Source organism: Pteropus vampyrus, unplaced genomic scaffold (assembly GCF_000151845.1).
Source record: "Pteropus vampyrus isolate Shadow unplaced genomic scaffold, Pvam_2.0 Scaffold80, whole genome shotgun sequence".
In the NCBI taxonomy this organism is placed as follows: domain Eukaryota; kingdom Metazoa; phylum Chordata; class Mammalia; order Chiroptera; family Pteropodidae; genus Pteropus; species Pteropus vampyrus.
Genome location: NW_011888861.1, coordinates 5,655,204 through 5,665,570, shown reverse-complemented (window position 1 = coordinate 5,665,570; position 10,367 = coordinate 5,655,204).

Below are 10,367 nucleotides of genomic sequence, written 5' to 3'. Positions count from 1 at the left end.
CTTACAATTACCATTTTATTGTAAAGGATACGAATGAACATCGAATGGAAAGGCACATAGGGCAGGGTCTTGGGAAGTGGGGGAATGACTCAGCTTCCATACTCTTTCCTGGAATCGGAGCATATACCCTCCCAGCACGTTGATGTGTTCACCAAGCAAGAAGCTCTCTGAGCCTCCCTGTTTCTGTTTCTGTTTTTTTTTTTTGTTTGTTTGTTTTAAATCAAGGTTTCATCATATAGGTATGATTGATTAAATCATTGACTATGTGACTGAACTCAATCTCCAGTTCCTTTCCCTCCCCAGAGGTCAGAGGGTGGGGCTGAAATTTCAACCCTCTAATCATGTGGTTAGTTTTTCTAAAGATATCTAGGGGCCCTGTAATGAATTGCCTCATTAGCATAAACTCAGGTAAGGTAGAAGAGTGCTCATTATGAATAACAAAAGACACTCCAATCACTGGGAAGATTTCAAGGGTTTTTAAAGCTCTATGCCAAAAACTGGGGACAAAGATCAGTTAGATTTTCTATTATATCACAATGGTCTGTAGTAGGTAGGTTTCAACAAGGCTACCGGTCACTTTCCCCAACCCCTGTAGGTGCAAGCTGCCTCTAATCTCAAGAGGTGGCTCTATTTCCCCTCCTTTGAATGTGAGATGACCTTGAGAGGTGCTACACTAAAAGAATGCAAAGGAAGTAACATACTACAACTTCTGAGCTCAGGCCTTTAAAAATACTGATAGCTTCTACTTTTTCTTTCTTGGAACATTCACTTTGGAAGTCAGTGGCCATGCTTTTAGAAAGCTCAGGTTAGAAAGCATGACCAGAGACTTTACGGAGAGAGACCCTGGAGGATGAGAGGTCATCTTGGATGTTCTCATTCCTGCGGATCTCCTGGCTGGATGCAGCCATGTCAGTTACCCCATCTACACCACATGAAGAGGAAGAAACGCCCAGGTGATCCAAGTCAACTTACAGCATTGTGAGAAATCATACATTTTTGTACTTCCATGCCATTAAGTTTAAGGCAGTTTGTTACACAATAGCAGATAATTGAAACATGGACCCATTGAGATCTTTTTGATTGTTTAGAATTTTGGCAACAAAACCTCACGAAATGTCCTTCCCAGTTGCATCTCAGTTATGCAGAATTCTGTTACGTAGAGAAGAATGTTAAAGTGAGTCTCGATGTCAGAAAAATTTAGAGGATCATGTCCTGTGTTAAAAGTTATATTGAGCCTGATTAATTTTCATTGTGCATTCTCCAGTGTTTCTTTAATTTGCCTTCCATGCACTTTTCTGTGTCTTTCCAGTTCATTGACTTGGTGAGCTTAATATAAGAACTAACTGTAAACTAATGAAACTTCTTCCTAAATATCCATGAAGGACTTACTTATCCAAATAGATTTTATTACTTATTATAATCATTTTCAGTGCCTACATTTCATAGATCCTATAACCAAAGATCCACCAAAGCAGTGGTATTTCAAAACACATAACAAATTCAAGAGGAAAGAACGCAGTTGGCAAGGCAGATTTACTCCATGTAGTCATTGAGGGACCCGGGTTCCTTCTATTATGCTGCTCTGCCATCTCCTAGGGCATGGGTCAATGCTGGGTTCCTATAGTCCTGGAGGATAGGAAAAGTCATGGAGGAGCTCATGTGCAGTATTTTAATCCTGGGTCTGGAAATGACCCACAGCACTTCCATTTTCTGCTGAGAACTTTGGCATGTGACCACACCTGGTAGTCACCAGCTAGGTAGCCATGTGCCCAGGGGCCATTTTATTAGTTTGGAAGCCACATACTCAGCTTTCAAGCTTCTACAGGAGAAGAAAGAATGGGTTTTAGTAAATAATTAGAAATATATGGCACACATGTCTTGCAGTCTTTGAAGACAATCTTAAAAAAAAAAATTGGCATTTTAAAAAAATAGCAGTATCATTGTAATATTTAGATCGGCTACCAACAAGGCTAATACTTTAAATGGACCACTTTTTTGTACGTATAAAGTCTGAAATACTTATTTTAAAAGCTCATTAAATTATTTCAAGTCATACATAATGTTCTACCCTTTTCATTACCTTTATCTTCTTCTGAGAGCCAAGCCAAAAGTGGCAACAACTCAACAGCTTTGGGTCCCAAGGAGATGTGGAATAATTGGCACATAGCAGTTCACATTCTGCCTACTAGTTACTTCAAAATGACTCCTCAAATAAGTATGCAGAGCCATTTCTTCATTTCCTTGACTTCTAACAGCCCTTTGCCACCCTTGTATTTTCACTAGTGTTAACTCGTGAGGGAAAGCTTGCACCTCATCTTCTTATTTTGTGTTACTTACGAATTGCCACATATCAAATGGACATATTTGATTCAGTAGCATACATTTAAATGTTTAAAATATGAGGAGTGTTTAAGGGATGCCATTTCACTTAGCAGTCAGTGCTAACATCATTCTTTGAAACGCTCCCCATTTCCATGATGTAGCCAAAGCTTTATTTATCATCAGATTTGCATTTTGTGATGTATTCTTAAACCAGCCAAACTCATCTAACAGCAAGCTCATTTAATGCAAAGTAGATTTAAATGTGGCTGCTTTAAAATGGACCACCCTGTTTAAATGATCCTCTGGAAGTAATTAGAAACTTGAGTTCCATAGATAGGAAAAAAGAGACAAACTTAATGATCTCTCTCTCTCTTTCTCTCTCTCCCTGTAATTGTTGAGCATGCACCAGTAAAACTGCTTATCAAGAAATGATTTATTTTTAATGTAACTTTCCCACACACAGTTAAATAGGACGTAGTTTAGTAATGACACACTAACCACATTCAGACATCCAAAGTGAACAAATCATAATGTTTCCAGCTTATATCATCCTTTTTCTCTTCAGACAGGAGAATGAGAAAGAAGGAAAGGAGAGCGAGAGAGTGAGAGAGAGCGAGCGAGCGAGAGAGGAACGGAAGAAAAAGAAGAAAGAAAGGTCAGAGAGAGAAAGAAAGAAGAAAGAAAGAAGAAATAAGGAAGGAAGGAAGGAAGGAAGGAAGGAAGGAAGGAAGAAAGAAAAGAAAGAGAAGAAAGAAAAAAGAAAGAAAATAGAATTACGAGACAGCCTATACTCCAATTTTGACTTATATTCAGAAGCATCTTGTTTCATGAGTGAACTAAAATTCTGTCACTTAACTCTACTTCCATCCCAGCCGCAATGACCGATGGTAGTGTTATTTGGAGCTATTCACATAAAAAGTCACCATCCAAATGAGATCTGGTAAGATTAGCCTGATTGTCAAATCTCTCATGCCCTACACCATGAAGAACCTCAAATAGAGCTGCTGCTTCCCAAGTCCTGGTGGATCCAATCTTTGAACCAGTCATTAAAAATAAAAGCCCGTTAAACTTTCAGGACATGCTTGTACATTTTTTGGAGCCGCCAAGTTTTAAAGAGTTGAGCCAGTTCAGTGGTGATATCACCAGACCAGCGTCGCCTAGGCAATGAAAGTAGTTGCCATGGAAACCCCAGTGCTGCGCCCATCAACAGCTTTACAATTTTGACAGTTCAGAAAGTGACTATTTAGGAATTTCAATTAGAGCAGAAATATACACATTTAGGTGAACAAAATGCTTAAAAGTCTATAGAAAATAATTGTTTGTTTGTTTTTTGTTTGTTTGTTTTTGTTTTTTTAAATTAGGCAGATCCCTAAATATATTCTTCATGTGGAAATGATTTTCGGGAATAATATAAAAAGCAGTCTGAAAAGAAAAAAGATGTTAAAGTTCTTTTATCCCCTTTCCTTCCTTGGAAAGGAAATAGGCACCAAGAATAAATAAGTTGTGAAAAATGATCAGCAGATTTAAAAAAAAAAAACAGGGTAGCCACAATATGCTGTGCTTGTTAAGTCAGAACTCATGCATATTATTAAGATAATTTTTTAGAATTATTTTATCTGCAATTCTTCATATTTGTACAGTTCTGGCAGGGGATTCACAACTCTACTGTAAGAGTTAGAACTCTTCTTTCTTTTTTATGCTAAAGGAAATTGGGGCTCCTGAGGATGTGGGACAGCCTCCAAGCAGGGGAGTGCTTGAGATTCTAAGTCAGGACCAGACTCCGATTGCAATAATCTCTGGTTGCTCTTTAACTCATGGAGGATGGCTGCCCAAATGATAGCAGTGATGTCCTTCAAACGGAAAGTCAGGCCTTATTACAAAAACAAAACAAAACAAAGCCTTAAACCATTTAAGAACAAAACTTAAATCTATAGCAAAGGAAACAGTTCCTGTCATCAGAGATAGCCAATGTTAATGAAAATAATATTAATTTATACCAATTAATACTACTATTAATACTAATACCAAAATCACTACTAAGAACAGATGTGCTAGTTATTCTTGGTTAGTCTTCTCTGTCAGGTCCAGGCTCTGTGTCCCCAGAGGCTGACCCCACGGACCTCAATCCCTAGACATGCCCTCTGCTTCCTGTTGGTTTGGGCGCTTGAGGCATAGAGGCAGATCATACTGGGGTGGAGAGAAAGATCAGTGTGTTCGTTTCCTCAATCTCCGCCTCGCCTCTTCTATAGATCTAGCCTCCAACTGACTGTTGCTATCCTGAGTCATTTCTCCCTCCTTCATTGACTCCTTCATTGAAGCCTGCCATGACCTCTGTAAACTTCAGTTAAACTTCTTGTACCCTTGTGTCCTGCCCAGATCTGACTGTTAAAATAGCAAACATTTATACAAATGCTTACTCTATCTTTGCCACTATTCTAAGCTTTATGAATATTAAATTTATCCCTTCCAATAACTCTATGAGGTAGTTGCTATTACTTTATCAATTGAAAGACTGAGGCAGGACTTGTAGATATGCTTTTCACATCTATTCTTTCTTTTATCTTTCTGAATCCCCTGTGGGGTCAGGGTAGGGAATTATGATACAAAAGAAAAGTTAGGAGAGAACACAAGGGCTCAACTACTCAAGGACACTCTTGACTTTGCCCATGGATATTCTCTCTTTACCCTGTTCTGTCATTTAGCTCTGGTTTTTGCCAGCAGGAGGTGTAGGATTCAATAATATGGTTTTAATCCCCAGGTCTGGCTCTCTGCCAGAAGCCCTCACTTGAAGAATGGGAAAGTAAAGATGTATTGCTTCAGATGGTAGAGAGAGGAAGGGCCCCTGGACTCTTTTTTTATATGGGTTCTTGCTCAGGATTGTATTTAGAATACAGTAAGTGAGTAGAGGGTACACTCGATCCTAGCCTGGTGATGTTGGGTACTCTGTGATATTTTTAATCAGGCAGCTAAAACTACTTCGAGATGAAAGGTAAGAGGAGAGAGAAGGGGAAGTCCTACTTGAAAACTTGTTAAAAGGTTTTTAAAAGTTCCCATACTGAGAGAGAGGACTTTCCCCACTAGGCTACCAATTACATCTTCTTGTCCCATCCCCATCCCATGCTCCTTCCACCTGCACCTCAAGTTTCTCTTTTGGGAAATTTTCTTCTGTTTCTTCCTCAAGGTTTTCTTGTTCATTTAAATTAGAGTTTACCTTCTAAGAGAAGTGAAAGGGACAGAAAAGCACTCTTGTAAGGTGTGACTTGTCCCGGGTCCATTGCTCCATGTGGGTGGCCCTGGCCACTTTTATTAAGTAATAACAGGGACACACTGCACTATTGCTAAGTATCAACTATTATCCTGGGCATTGAAACAAAGAATTGAAATAAACGAACCAACAAACAAAATTCTTGACCTGGAAAGATTATGAAGGCAAAGAAGCATCTCACTGGTCACTAAAACAAAGAATTGAAACCAAACCAAAGCAAAACAGAAATACATTCCTGTCCTGGAGAGATCTGAAGGGTAAACCGACATCTCATGCACTATTGTTTTCCCAAGACTTGGTCAGGTACTTGTCACCTAGAGAGTATTTAATAGATATTTGATCAATCGATGAGTGAGTAAATGGATGAATCTTCTATTTACAGATAAATGCACATCTGTGGGCAGATATGATGACCAACAGGTATTGAAGAGAAAGAACATGAGACAGGGGTCTACTGCCTGCTCCAGTGGAGGTCCTCCTGACTGGCCCCAGAAAGGCTGAACCTGGCTTAGGACTCCCTTCTATGTCTGTAGCACTGCCTGCGGCTTGGAAGTGGGGAGCTCACATGTCTGACTGGGAAATTGTAAAGTTGGGAAAAGCTCATTCACAACCATGTGCTCCTCTTTCCAAATGGCTTATTGTTGCCAGCCTGGATCAGGATTCCTCTGCCTTCTTCAAAATCAAATGTGCATGGCTAAAAGGGGAATAGCTCACCTCCAAAGCAGAGAGAGCCTGGGACATGCAGAAGCTTTGAATTTTGCTCAAGGTCAATCCACAATTCACAGCTACGAGCTCAACCCTCTGTTTCTCTTAATATTCTCATTTCTGCAGTGAAGAGGTCACAGGATTGCTAACAGCATCCTGGATCTGCCTCATTCATTTCAAAGATGGTATTAAGAAGGAGAAGACCCAGTCTCTCTGAGGCTGTGTAGTACACTGTGATGACTTCAGCAGAACACTGTGTACTACCCTGATCTCATCCAGAGCTGACTGATGCCCATGAGGTCTTGAGCCTTGGAATGGTCCAGGGCAACGGCTTAAAGCTCAGGCCGATCTAAAGGGCTAGAGGGAATGGGATAGAAGATCGAAACTGCTTTAGTTTGATTTCTTCAGCAAGAAGGATTGGCATCTAAAGCTTCCCCTTAGTATCAACGAGGTAGTTGAAAAAATATATATATCTATATATATAGACAGAAAAAGGAGAGAAGAAATATAGCATTCCTTTTGCCATCCATGCTGGCCATAGACCTCAAAACTGCTCGTGCCTCTGTTATCAGACTCTGTGCACCTCTAGAATCAGTTCTCCTGTGCACCTTTCCAACGTAGACTCTGACCTTTCTATTTTAAACTGAGGTGGGAAGAAATGATCAATGACTCTTTCTTTTTAAGCAATTTTGAGGTTTTTGGACTTAAACAGCTATAAGACTTTGGGTTAAAAAATACTTTAAGCCCTTTGTTGTTTTGAACAAATTGTTTACATTATTTAAAAAATCTGTACCTTCAAATGTTTACAATTGCATAATGCATTGAAATGTACCTTTATTCTCGAAGCATATTCATATTCTGGTTCATGGTTATACCACAGCCCCTGTGATGTGTAGCTCAGCAGAAGTACCAACCCCATCACTTTGATGTAGGGATCAGTCACAGACCCAGTGCCACCGGGCTCCTTGGGGGTGAACTTGAACTGAGCCTGTCTGATTCTAAAGCCCGTGCTCTTTAATTAAACTGCTGCATTCAGAATTTTGTTTCCTTTAGGACAAGCTGGTAAACCTCTTTCTTTAGTGTCATTATATCCCCATTCAATGAGCACTCCTTCTGCCACCGCTAGGAAATGTTAGGTCAGGGGATATGGAAATGAGGAGCTCACAGTCTACTCAGGGAAACAGGCAGTCAAAGAAGTCTTTTGCAATAAGTCTTCTTCATTCTACACCCAATTCAGAGCCCATATTAGTAACATCCATGAGAAAACCTACAGCATACACATGCACACAAACTGTTATCAGTGGGGGAGTGTGAGGTCATATAAACTGATCTGAAGTAGGGAAAAAGAGTTTCCTGGACCTTGTCTAATGAATTTCATTGACGTTTATGGACCACCTTTAAATGTGCTGCAGCGATGATTCCACCTCTCTAAAGAAGAACTCTGACATTAGTAAAATCACTATGGGACTGTTCTGGGATTTCTAAAGCAGTTAATGAAAAAGGATTGGTGACTTCAAGGCTTCAGTCAGATTGAGCTTTCCACCCTTCCTTCCACAGCCTCTTAGTTCTTGAATAGGACCTGCTACAGGGCTGAATTTTTACACTTTTTATATTAGAAAATTTAAAATATTCACATAAGTAAAGAGAATAATTACCACATGTACTTATCATCCATCACTCAGTACCAGTAATTATCAGTGTCAAAACTATTTTATTTCCCTACCCCCTCCACTTTAGTGTTTTTGTTTGTTTGTATAAGATGATATCATTTCACTCCGGTATACTTAAGGGAGTTAACATTTCAAGTAGCACTTAGACACAGGGACAGGAACCTGATCTGGCAGACACTAGGTTCCCTGAGCTTTAGGGGCCCCGGTTTCCGAAGAATTTTTTCAGCGGCCTCATTTGCTTAGTTAAATTACATCTATTAATCTGAGTGTTGATTTCCACAATTTCTTCTCTACAGTTCTTATTATGTTTGCTTTGAGGACCTAGTTTGTACACCTCTACTTAAGGACAAGCCTGAATGGCTTCATTCGCTTTGAGAGAAAAGCAAAAGGAGCCAGTCCACATTACGAATTAATGGAAGAAAACAGATAAGAGTAACTAAGTCATTGAGCAAAGATGAGCGCAGTTTGAAAAACGGAGATTTCCCAAACATTGAGAGAAACAGATACTGTTCATTATACAGCATGTGCGGAGTTACCCGCCACCCATTATTAGTGTTGAATTGCAGGTTTTTAATATCAAAAAGGAATTTAGAGACTGTTTGACCCAACATCCTCTCCAGAAGATGTTATTAAGATCCAGAGATCAGGAGATATTAAGTAATTTTCTTATAGTCACACAGATTGCTTTTCCATGCTAAAGCCTGAGCACCTAACCACCCTGCCCTGCTGCCTCCAAATACTGATGACAATATCAAAGGATGAAGAGTGATCCTTTCAAGAACTTGACAAGGGGTGAGGCTAACCATAAGTTCCTTTAACTGCAGAAATTTTCTTCAAGGAAATCACTTGCTGTGTTTGTGACCAATACATACTAGATTGGTGCTAGATACATGCTAGATCATAGCACAGAACTGCCTGTGATAAAAGGAAATTAACATTTTCGAGAAAAAGCCCCTCTCTGCTTCATAGTTAGCTTAGACTTGAGAGTAGGGCCAAGATGACGATGGAAAGCCAAAGCTTCTCTCTGTCTGGGGAAAAAGGCAGGCCTGGGAACCATAACTCTTCTACTGGTAGAAAAATAATTTCAGGCGTGTACCTACCTGATGACAAGATGCAGTATCTATAAAGATGAAAGAACACAAGTTCACTCAGTATAAAAAGTTCATGGACTTGGGTATGACAAAGCCCCAAACTGTGAGAAATCACCTTTGCAGCTCTGCCATCCTGACTCGATTCTTATGCTTTCAAGCCCGTACAGTGCCCATGTCAATTACAGTGACTAGAGGTGGCATCCAGATGTAACTTTTATTTAATGACAAAGCTGTGGTGGTAGCTAGATGGCCTGCTAGAGCAGATGCTCCTGATGGAAGAAAGTGAGCCACTCTAAGCCTCACTATGCGTGGAGTACTGCCCGCCACTAAGTAAGAAGGGAGAACAATAGCTCTCTATGATATGGGTTATTGAACATTATGGGCTACCTCTGAATGAGTTAACTTCTCTTCTGTGACTGATTACAATTCCCTACTGCAACTCCTATACTGGATAGATATTTATGAAATGACTAGAAATGCAGAGAGAGGTCCAGCCTGGAACCTGTCATGGAGTTCCTCCCTGAATTAGCTCAGGTCCCAAAGGGGTGAGGTGCAGCTTGTGACCTGTTCCAGGAAATACTCTCTATCCTGAAAACCAAGCCTCAAATATTCTCGGCTTGCCATCTCCTGGGTAATTAAAGGGAGAGAGTAAATCACACGCTGAAAAACAGCCCTGAGTGCTTAAGTACATGTCAGTCAGCGAGACTGGCATCTACACAGAGTGGAGGGGACCTGGGGTTTGCGTTACACACAACACCCCATGAGATCATTAGGACGACTTCAAGTCCATGGCTTTTCGAGTAGCCACAGCCCCTCCCTTTTGCCCAAGTAAATGCAATCAAATTCAACTGGGAGCAAATTAGGGAGACAAAATAAAGCACAGTTACTGAAAACCAGCAAGAAACTCTACTGTCTGCTATTAGAAAAATTAGAGACCATTTAACAACACGAGACCATTTTGTATTGGAAATAAAAGAGGCCCTGAATGGAGAGGGCCAGGCCAGAGCTGAGGGCTGGCATCCAGGTGAGATCAAATGCGGATCAAGGGGCTGGCCTGGTTCTAAACTGGGTTCACGTAAGTCCTTATTAGCTGATGAGCGGAGACTGCCCGGCGAACCAGATGTGTGAAAATTGGCCAAGCACCAACTTTCCAAATCTATGACATGTTTTCTCAGTAGACTTACTTGTATAATTTCCCATGTTAGAGGAAAAACAGCATTGGCAGCATTTTCCAAGAGAATGGCACTGTGTCAATTTCAGTCCTTAAAATTTGGAGTTCTAACAGGGCACATGTAACTGAAGTTATGACCAGCC